Here is a 10,403-nt window from a genome sequence, read left to right on the forward strand (position 1 = left end):
CACAACTAGGACAAGCTATCCCGACACGACCAACATACATTTCTGTCGACTCAGAACCGGGCACAACAGAAGGAGACAACACATGTTCCGGAAGCTAAAAATTAGGACTAGTGAGATTATCCTTAGTGGAAAGTCACCAGAGAAAGTTTAGCATGTCCTTTATAGCTACATACTCTATCGAGAGGCCGTACAAGACACTGGCCCCAATACCCTCCTATAGAAAAACTATATGAAGAGCTGCCTGTCTTGAAACTGCGTAGTTCATTTCAGCTATAGGAATACTCGTCTGAACATTTCATTTTAGCTATAGGAATACTCGTCTGAACAGTTCATTTCAGCTATAGTAATACTCGTCAGAACAGCTCATTTCAGCTATAGGATTACTCGTCTGAACATTTCATTTCAGCTTTAGGATTACTTATCTGAACAGTTCATTTCAGCTATAGGATTACTCGTCTGAACAGTTCATTTCAGCTATAGTAATACTCGTCTGAACAGTTTATTTCAGCTAAGGAATAGGCCTACTCGTCTGAACAGTTCATTTCAGCTATAGTAATACTCGTCTGAACTGTCCAACATAAAAAATGGGAAGGAAGAAGAAGACGAAGAAAAATATCCCAGTGGCTACATAGGCCTACTAATTTAAAGTGGATTATTTTTTAAAAAAGACAAGGGTCAAGGTTGGTGTGGTTGGGGCGGGGAGGGAAGGTCAACAATCTCAACGTTCAGAGAAATATCCTGACCCATATGATTCAGACGGTAAAACGAAATTTGATCCTTGTACAGATCTATGGCTAGCCGATAGTAAATATTGTCATGCCGACTCTTATTATAGTTCAATCTACATATTATTGTGAATATACACCTAACCAGTAAGGGCATATTTGTTATCTGTTTGTTCTTCTCATCCAGAAAAAAATGATTTAGGAATCAATCAGCTCATTCATTTCTTCATTTCAACATTAATATACCGCTCAACCTCCCAATAACTTTCTTGACAGTAACTAGACCTATATGTCCCTTTTTAGAGTTGTGAAACGCTTTTGAGGTATCTCTTAAAATCTCTTTTGAAAACAGTAACTAGCCTATTAGTTCAGCGACTAGCTAATTTAATCAATAGGGGGCCTACTTTATTTAATTTTTTGCAGTAATAAAATGTTGTTTTTTTTCCTTTCTAGTTCCCGAAATCCTAATCTGCCACGTTATTCCTTTATAGAAATCTTCCCATCACCTTCCCAACACTGCCAGGGGAGTCTGGCAGCACATGCGTCGCCCAAATCGAGAGGACCCGTGGTGGAGGCTAAAAAGGTCGGAACAAACAACAATAGCGCAGTGGCGTACGGGACACTGCCCCATAGGTGCGTACTTCGCCCGGTTCCTGCCAAATTTTGATGCCCGTTGCCGACACTGCGGGGAATCAGAAGAGACGGTGGCGCACGTCTTGCTAGAGTGTCCGCAGCTCCGCGAGCTGCCTGAAGACGTATCCAGTGGTTCACTATGTTTGTATGGAAGCTATGAGGCACTACGCCAAACAGCAGAGTTCCTTACCAGGGCACTACGGGAGACCTAGGTCTCCCTGCCTTGTCACCAATTGGAGTTCATCTCTCTCATCACCTTCAGCGTACCCCTCCTTCTTCTTTCAAAACTTTTTCCAGCAACAATTTAAATGTGTCGTCCCTAGTTCATGTCCTGGTAATCATCGAATTTGTGAACCTATTCTTTGAGCATCTTTCTTGTTAATATTATTCGATACAAGAAAGACTTGGTAAACTTTTTTAAATAACCGTCTATTATAGGCCTATTCATCTTGGAATCAAACGTTTTCAGAACGAAGTCTCACAAATTTCGGAAGACCACGCCACCCGCTCCATTATAACTGCGTCAAGTCGTTGCGAAGGGGAGTCTTCTGTCCGTTAAGATAAGAACCGAAAGGTACAAAAATTCCTTTGTTCCTAACTCTGTCTGAATGTATCAGCGTTACTCGTTAACTAGGGAACGTTTAAAAGATCAAGACTTCTGTGTGTAGCCACTCAATAAACTTTTCTGTGTGTTGTGTTTATTCTCTTTTGTATTGTGTTGTTGTTTTTAATCGAGAAAAAAAAAGAGCCCTTTTAATCACAACAAATTTCCAATAAGGATCACTAAAGACGTCTTAGTCTTGACTGCAAGGGACACTGTTCACGTAATATATCATTCTGCATTATAGTTGCAGGCGAAATATTAGCTCGAAAGTTTCGGATTGAATGGTAAAAATAAAAAAACGACAGAAACTTAAAACATTAACACTCTAAAGAGTCAGAGCTTGAAAATATGAACACATTTCAAAACATAGAAAGCATGAAACTTGGTCTCAAAAGACAAGAATTGCACCTTTAATTTGTCAATAACTTTAGATAAAACTTGTTAAAAATGTTTTTTGTACTTTTTCTTTCATACAACGTTGATGCTATTCTAACAACTGCGGTTCAGCTAAGTCGGTTAGTTACCATACCTAAGAAGATTACAGAATCTTTGCTGATAAAAATATAGATTAAATTACAGACACTTTTACAGCTATAGCCTGGGCCTCGAGAGCCTTTTAAACTAAACATATAACATACATTCTTGTTTTGGTCGATTAGTCAAGTAGTATCTATACACTGAAGGCCTACCTCTATTTATAGAGACTAATCGCTACAGGAGAAAAAAAAGGTGGAAAGGAATCAAAGAAGAGGGGGGAATGTCTAAGAAGTATTGTATTTTACAAAGCATGGACTCCTCATTATTAGCCTGATAGCGTATTTAGCCTACAATGCCTATTTCACAAAGCTCAGAAATAGTATTATCATGCTGGCTTAATAGTTACCTAAAAACAATATATAAAAAATCCTCCCTAACAATAAACACACCAGCACAAACACATTGTAAAAAAAAATAATATAACACAGGGCTATCAATAAACCATGATAGGTGCACAATAATTAGCTGTAGGCCTACTGTAGATCCGTGCAGGCTACATGTGAAGTACATGTCGAAATGTTGTTAGGTCGTAGGCCTGTATTTGATTTCAGCAATCTTGAATTTTTTAAAGTGTTCAACTTATGAGATCGCGCTTATTGTCGTATATACGCCCCTCAATCATAGAATTAGTACTACATGTTTAAAAAGGGCTATTTATTTAACATAACAGAAATATTTTTTTTATATACATATAGGCCTATTTTCATAACCCAATAGTTTTTAATAGCCTACTTGCAAATAAAAAAAAACAAGGTTACAAAGACAGTTTGTGTGGAGACACAAACTCAAAATCGGTCCCCGAAGTGGTCCACCCAGGTAGGTAAAAAGGCAGGTTTCAATATTTTCAGAAAGAACATCAGAATGAAAGTCTATTACATATGACAGAGAAGAATGGAGAAAGAAGGTTGACGGATCTTGTGTGGTGCCCCAGCGGTCCACAGACCAAGGGATAGGTGAAAGTGAAGGTGGAGTCTAACATGAACCTGGCCTAACTGATGTCATGTAATGATTATCTAATTGATCTAATTGTTTTGTAAAGGGTCATTCTGTTCTTCAAAGAGGCAAGGAAAAAAAAAACATTTCGTAAAAAAAAAATTCCTTTAGATAATTAAGTAAACATGTTGTTTTTTTGTAAATGTAGTAGTTAATATGACAGAACTTACTAAACTTAGCAATACAATAGTAAAAAAAAAAAAAACAATGTTTCAAAAAATCTAAAACCGTTAGCATAAAGGTGTTGTAAGTATGGTAAACATTCTTCTTCCTTACTAACTAACTAGCCTCCCGTGTTTCCTACTATTAGGCCTAATAGTGAATAGTTGTAAAAATGGTGTATTTTTATGAAAAAAAAAAAAAAACTGCTTGCATTGTTGATTTTAATAATTATTTTTTTCGTTTTCAGAAAAGAAAAAAATAGCCGTTGCATCAGAACTTTGAATGGTCTTAAATATCATGATGTCGGATTTACAAAATCTTTTCCAGTTTACGAGATCTAAACGTGGCGGACGGACGGACTGACAGACAAACCACACAAAACTAATAGCGTCTATTCCCCTTTCGGGGGCCGCTAAAAATAAATGGCGGCTTTAGAAAAAAAAAGTTACGTGGTATTTCTGCTAACCCTGCTTTCCAAACACGCTATAAACACCTTAAAGACTAGATCGTTATAAGCACAAAATATCCCTATTCGTGTTCTAGAACAATATAAGGTCGGAGTAACAATAGTTGTGATTACGGTTTGGGCACATATGGAAGCCTATTTTATTCAGGGCAAGTCGTGCCCATTAAACCTTCATGAATTATTGGCCGCCTATCCAAATTGAAATATGTCAATATTGAATTAATTAGTGTGTGTTACATGAGATAGAGATATTACATCTTATACTTTGGCAGAGACGCACTACTGAACGCGCAATTGTGACGACATTAATTCAAAGCGAGACTGTAGATTAATTATAGGTAGACAGTTGAGGCTAGGCTTTCATAGGAGCAACATCTTTGTTATAGTGACTGAGACTAGACTGTTCCCTTTCTGAAATAAACATTCCTATTTGATACTACACCTGCTGATTTACTTTATTGTAAATGTCTTGATTTGTAAGTCTGTTACTACGAACTTAAGAGTAATACTACGCGTTCCGAAACACGCAATCAATCTTCTGATCAGTACAAACTCTACAGATTCAGATTAGGCACCTTACACTCTAATACCGTGTGTTTATTTCCCATTCTTACTGGAACTCTATATATCAATCATGCATGTACCTATTTTCAATTTTATACTTAGCGACGATCAATGGGTATTAAGAGCTAAATTGAGATCGTGCGAGTACATGCTCCCCCCCCCCCCATGGGGCTACCTGGTCGTGTATTATGAGTTAAAGAATTGTCTTCACTAAGCTCCCGATCTCGAACCCTGCCACATCCCCTGCCATGATCCCCTTTCTGCCATTCCCTGCCATGATCCCCTGGCTGCCATCCCCTGCCATGATCCCCTGGCTGCCATCCCCTGCCATGATCCCCTGGCTGCCATCCCCTGCCATGATCCCCTGCCATGATCCCCTGCCATGATTCCCTGGCTGCCATCCCCTGCCATGATCCCCTGGCTGCCATCCCCTGCCATGATCCGCTGGCTACCATCCCCTTCCAAGATCCCCTGGCTGCCATCCTCTGCCATGATCCCCTGCCATGATCCCCTGGCTGCCATCCCCTGCCATGATCCCCTGGCTGCCATCCCCTGCCATGATCCCCTGGCTGCCATCCCCTGCCATGATCCCCTGGCTGCCATCCCCTGCCATGATCCCCTGGCTGCCATCCCCTGCCATGATCCTCTGGCTGCCATCCCCTGCCAAGATCCCCTGGCTGCCATCATCTGCCATGATCCCCTGCCATGATCCCCTGGCTGCCATCCCCTGCCATGATCCCCTGGCTGCCATCCCCTGCCATGATCCTCTGGCTGCCATCCCCTGCCATGATCCTCTGGCTGCCATCCCCTGCCAAGATCCCCTGGCTGCCATCCTCTGCCATGATCCCCTGCCATGATCCCCTGGCTGCCATCCCCTGCCATGATCCCCTGGCTGCCATCCCCTGCCATGATCCGCTGGCTACCATCCCCTTCCAAGATCCCCTGGCTGCCATCCTCTGCCATAATCCCCTGCCATGATCCCCTGGCTGCCATCCCCTGCCATGATCCCCTGGCTGCCATCCCCTGCCATGATCCCCTGGCTGCCATCCCCTGCCATGATCCTCTGGCTGCCATCCCCTGCCATGATCCCCTGGCTGCCATCCCCTGCCATGATCCCCTGGCTGCCATCCTGCAGGAGGTTAAGGCCTGGATGTTTTATAGGCCTAATAGTCTTTATCGTTTAAGTAACGTTTGAAAATATTAAACAAAACATACCATCCAGTTTTACCTAACTAAATGTTAGTTTAGGCCTACATGTAGACTACATTTTGAAAAATATAACACATAACATCAGAGCAAGAACTTATAAAAAACGTCTTAATCAAGCCTGCTGATAATAAAAGCAATTTGAAAATTCACTTCTTGTTTTTACAGCTGATTTTGCACCGGATATAGGCAAAGTAAACATAATTATGCAATACATAGCCCAATATGTATAGATCTAGTGTCGGGCAGAGAAATCTATTTGGGTTTAGGACATACACCTGGCCAATATATTATATTTATTTTGGTTTAACTCTAGTAACAATGAGATTTCAATAGTCTCTTTGCCTATTCTTAAATTTAAAGTTAAAAAAAAACTTCATACATAGCTCCTACTGTACAATAATTTTAAGTCTACCTAAATTTCTTTAAAATCAATAGGAAAAAAAGAAAACAAAACTTAGAAAATATAGAGAGCAAGTGTGTGCATTACCTGTGATTAGCGTAGACACATTAACGATTGCCACTACTGCCAGTCAATTGGATTCAGTAACTAGATTCTATGTCTCAATGCTTGAATGAGTGCATTACATTTCAACTTCTGGTGACAAGACCAAACAATAGCAGTGATTGGCAAGGCGCGGCTCCACAGTGCTAAAGTCGTTAAATGTCTGGGTACAATGATTCTCAGCATATTCACAGTGTTGCCTAGTCTGTAATTACCAGATAACTAGACTAATCACGTTTGAAACAATATTGAAAAAAAAAAAGATATTCCTAACAGGCATTCAGGTTTGTTGTTGTTTTTTTTTGCCCAAGGAAAAAAAGAGACAATTTACTGTAGCAAAGCTTTCGCGATAATGTATTCAACTGTATTCTCTTCCACTTTATGGACCAAAAAAGAATGCTATTATTATTGTGGGTAACAAAGGACTTTTATCTGATCATTGAGAATGAAGGTTCAAGAAGCATACTTTATGACGCACTTATAATGGGCTAACAAAACAATAAAAATTGTATAGCCTAAACTGCCCTAAACTTAGATCTAGATTCTGTTTTAAATTAGACCAAATCACGGGAGAGGATACTTAAAAATAGACGTAGCGTTTGTATATCTTATAAATTGTTATTTATTTAATAAATGAAAATTCTTTTTCAACGAGAAAACTTGTGAAAATTTTTAGATGTAGGCTTACTCATTTTTTATTTTATTTTTTTTTTAGTAAGCGCTTTGTGTTTTTACAAAGCTTTAAGCTTATATCAACTCACTCTGTCTGCTGGTTTTCCTGTCTGATTCAAAGACAATTATATTTTCTAATGTGTATTACTTTTTCCGAAGCTTTTATCAACTCACTCTGTCTGTCTGTTTGTCTGGTAAAAAAAAATTGTACCCATTATTTCTCCCACACACAATCTCGTATCGAGCTGAAATTTCGCACAATTATTTCTTGTTCAGGCGCTTGTTCCAGGTCTTTTCTTTTTATAGCCTCAATCGGGTTTTATCCCAACTATCCGTATTTTTTGTGCAGAATTTTTTTTCTCTATCAGGCACAATTAAAATTATAGCAAAATAATGTCAGTTTAATTTAAAAAGAGAACTGAAAAATGCTAAAGATATATAAGGAAAAGGGTACTCCGGCACAATTTATAATTCTAGTTTTAAACCAAAGTAATGAAACGCATAAACGCAACAAAGCCAATTAACTATTGGTAATTAATTATTTTGTTTCGTGTCAAACAACGTAAAGAAATTGTACTTGACAGATGTGGTGGTATAAGTTGAATTAGCCCCCTTTATACTTTGTAAAACACCGCTTTAAAATTTAAAGCTAACAAAAGTTAACTATAAAACCTCTAATTTCATAAGCACTTCGCTGGCACAGCGATTAGTGTCTTGGCTTGAGGAGGATCGAAACTCGATTTCGAATACGATTTGTATAACTTTGTTTTTAAAAATGCATTTAAAAGGCCATCACAGTAGCATTAACAGAGATACCCCCTTTCTTTCCTACCCTCCACATACCGCATTTCCCAACTGATCCAGAAAAATGATAGGATTAGGATCATAGCGTATTGAAACCATAACGCATGAAATTGCGCTAAACAAAAACAATTGGTAAAAAATATTTCTAATCGCACAGATTTATTATTGTTAGTCTAGAGCAGTGATGGGCAAACTTTTTAAAGAGCGGGCCAAAAACTAAAAGAAAAACATTTTGGCAGTGAATAATATTTTTTAACTAGAAAAATACAGAAATTTTAGTATTTGATTTTACGATATTAAAATTAAACTGCCATGCATGAAAATACAATTGTTTCAATAACAGTTCATCATAATTGGGTTAAGACATTTTGACATAGTTATTCAGTTATTCTTAAAATTGAACTGCGGTGTTAACCTATTGATCTTTTTCGGACACTGCTCTTTCTAAAAGTATCATTACTGAAAATAGCTGCTTTCTAAAAGTATCATTACTGGAAATAGCTGCTTTCTAAAAGTATCATTACTGGAAATAGCTGCTTTCTAAAAGTATCATTACTGAAAATAGCTGCTTTCTAAAAGTATCATTACTGGAAATAGCTGCTTTCTAAAAGTATCATTACTGGAAATAGCTGCTTTCTAAAAGTATCATTACTGGAAATAGCTGCTTTCTAAAAGTATCATTACTGGAAATATCTGCTTTCTAAAAGTATCATCACTGGAAATAGCTGCTTTCTAAAAGTATCATTACTGGAAATAGCTGCTTTCTAAAAGTATCATTACTGGAAATAGCTGCTTTCTAAAAGTATCATTACTGGAAATAGCTGCTTTCTAAAAGTATCATTACACGAAATAGCTGCTTTCTAAAAGTATCATTACTGGAAATAGCTGCTTTCATATTTATGAAGATGCAAACGTTGCACAAATTCTATGAGCATGAGATTTAAATTTTGGAAAACTGGATTTCCGAAGATTTTCTCCCCTCAATTTATCCTTGTGATTGGCGATAGTCATTTTCAACTAGCTGAATTTGTTGTTTGAGACCTTAAATGTGATATCGTCAATACATTGTTTTTTCCTTGTACCTTAAAATGTAATTTTTTATGAGACAGAAGATCTGTGAAAAATATAAAATTCAAGACCGTGAGGAATCTTCAAATATTTTATATTCCGCATAGGCCTACCCATTTTATTACGTTTTTCAGTTCCCAAATTCTCTCGAAGACGACTTGCACCGCACCACCGTTGCGTATGATTAAGCAATTAGAGTGTTCTGATTGCATAGAACTCTTGAAATTACGTGTTCGCCAGCGGGAATGATAGTACTTAAAAGCATTACTGTTACACTGAGGACTGGTTTTATATTCAGGACAAAGAGAATAGGTGTTCAACAAACTATTGGAATAATTAACTAGTAGGCCACCTTGTGAATTAATACTCAGAATGTGCGCAGTGTTCCGTTAAGGAAAAGGCTTGGGAAACACTAAATTAGACTATAGAAATTGTATAGTTATGTATTGTTGTTTTTTTTCAAACTTACTTAAAAGCGTTGGAAGCCAACGAAATGAAAAATAATTCTACCAATAGTGTCTTTTAATTCTTGTCAATTTAATATCTTGTTTGGTTTATCTTTCTTGGTAAGTTTGTCAATGTTGATGATGTTGTGCTCTGTAAGAAGCATATATATACAACTTTGTAGCCTACAAGTTACATGGTCCTGGAAAGCTTCTGACTTGTTTTTTTATGCACTTAAATGCACACTATTCTTTTATAAGTGACAAAAGTGGTCATCATCAAACTACGATGGACGAAATATATATATATTTGCATCGGATGTAGGCAAACATAATTATGCAATATATATATATATATATATCTTATGACTTTAGTGAAGTGAGTTGTGTTTTTGCTTATGCTGTGTTTTTTTATTACATGCATTAATGTATAACATTTATTGTAGGCCTATAATATTACTGGGCTTCACTTCTACGCCATTCTGTTTCCAAAGCCTTAATTTTAAGTGTCAGAAATATAGTATTTTTATTAATATGAGTAGGTTATAGTTAGATAGGTAAACATTTTAAAGCTATATCTAGTTCCTAAACATTGAACACCACTGACAAAAACAACAACTCAGCAACACCACTGCTTATCCTCCGCTATTAAATTGAGTCCACTTTGTCAAAAAAAAATTGAAAAAGCGCACCGCCACAAAGACGTTTCTCATGCAGGTGCAATCACTTAATCAGATGTCCGAACTCAATTATGTTGTCTAACTAGGTCAGAACTCGACGCCACACTTAATGTATCTGAATGATAAAACTCCAGCATCGGAGATCTGACCCTTAATGCACCTGTGGAATATTTGCTTCGTCTTTATCTCTCCCATGAGCTAAATGTGAACTGTAGTACCTCAACGACTCCCTTATCTATGTTTTACATATTAGATCCAAAAAGTCCAATCATACGTTACGGATGACACAGACTCTGTCCCACATGACAACACATTGTGCAACTAAGAGAGTTGGGGTCAAA

At 37.7% G+C, this 10,403-nt stretch overlaps 1 protein-coding gene across 1 annotated transcript in view; it reads right to left on the minus strand.

The window, feature by feature from the left end:
• The window catches only part of LOC106068822 (uncharacterized), a 33,185-nt gene extending 26,456 nt beyond the window's left edge, over nt 1–6,729 (minus strand). Inside the window, exon 1 of the mRNA XM_013228312.2 lies at nt 6,381–6,729. The gene's annotated coding sequence lies outside the window, so the exon portion shown is untranslated. The remainder of the gene's footprint in view (nt 1–6,380) is intronic.
• Nucleotides 6,730–10,403: the final 3,674 nt, after the last annotated feature.

This window comes from Biomphalaria glabrata, chromosome 2 (assembly GCF_947242115.1).
Source record: "Biomphalaria glabrata chromosome 2, xgBioGlab47.1, whole genome shotgun sequence".
NCBI lineage: Eukaryota > Metazoa > Mollusca > Gastropoda > Planorbidae > Biomphalaria > Biomphalaria glabrata.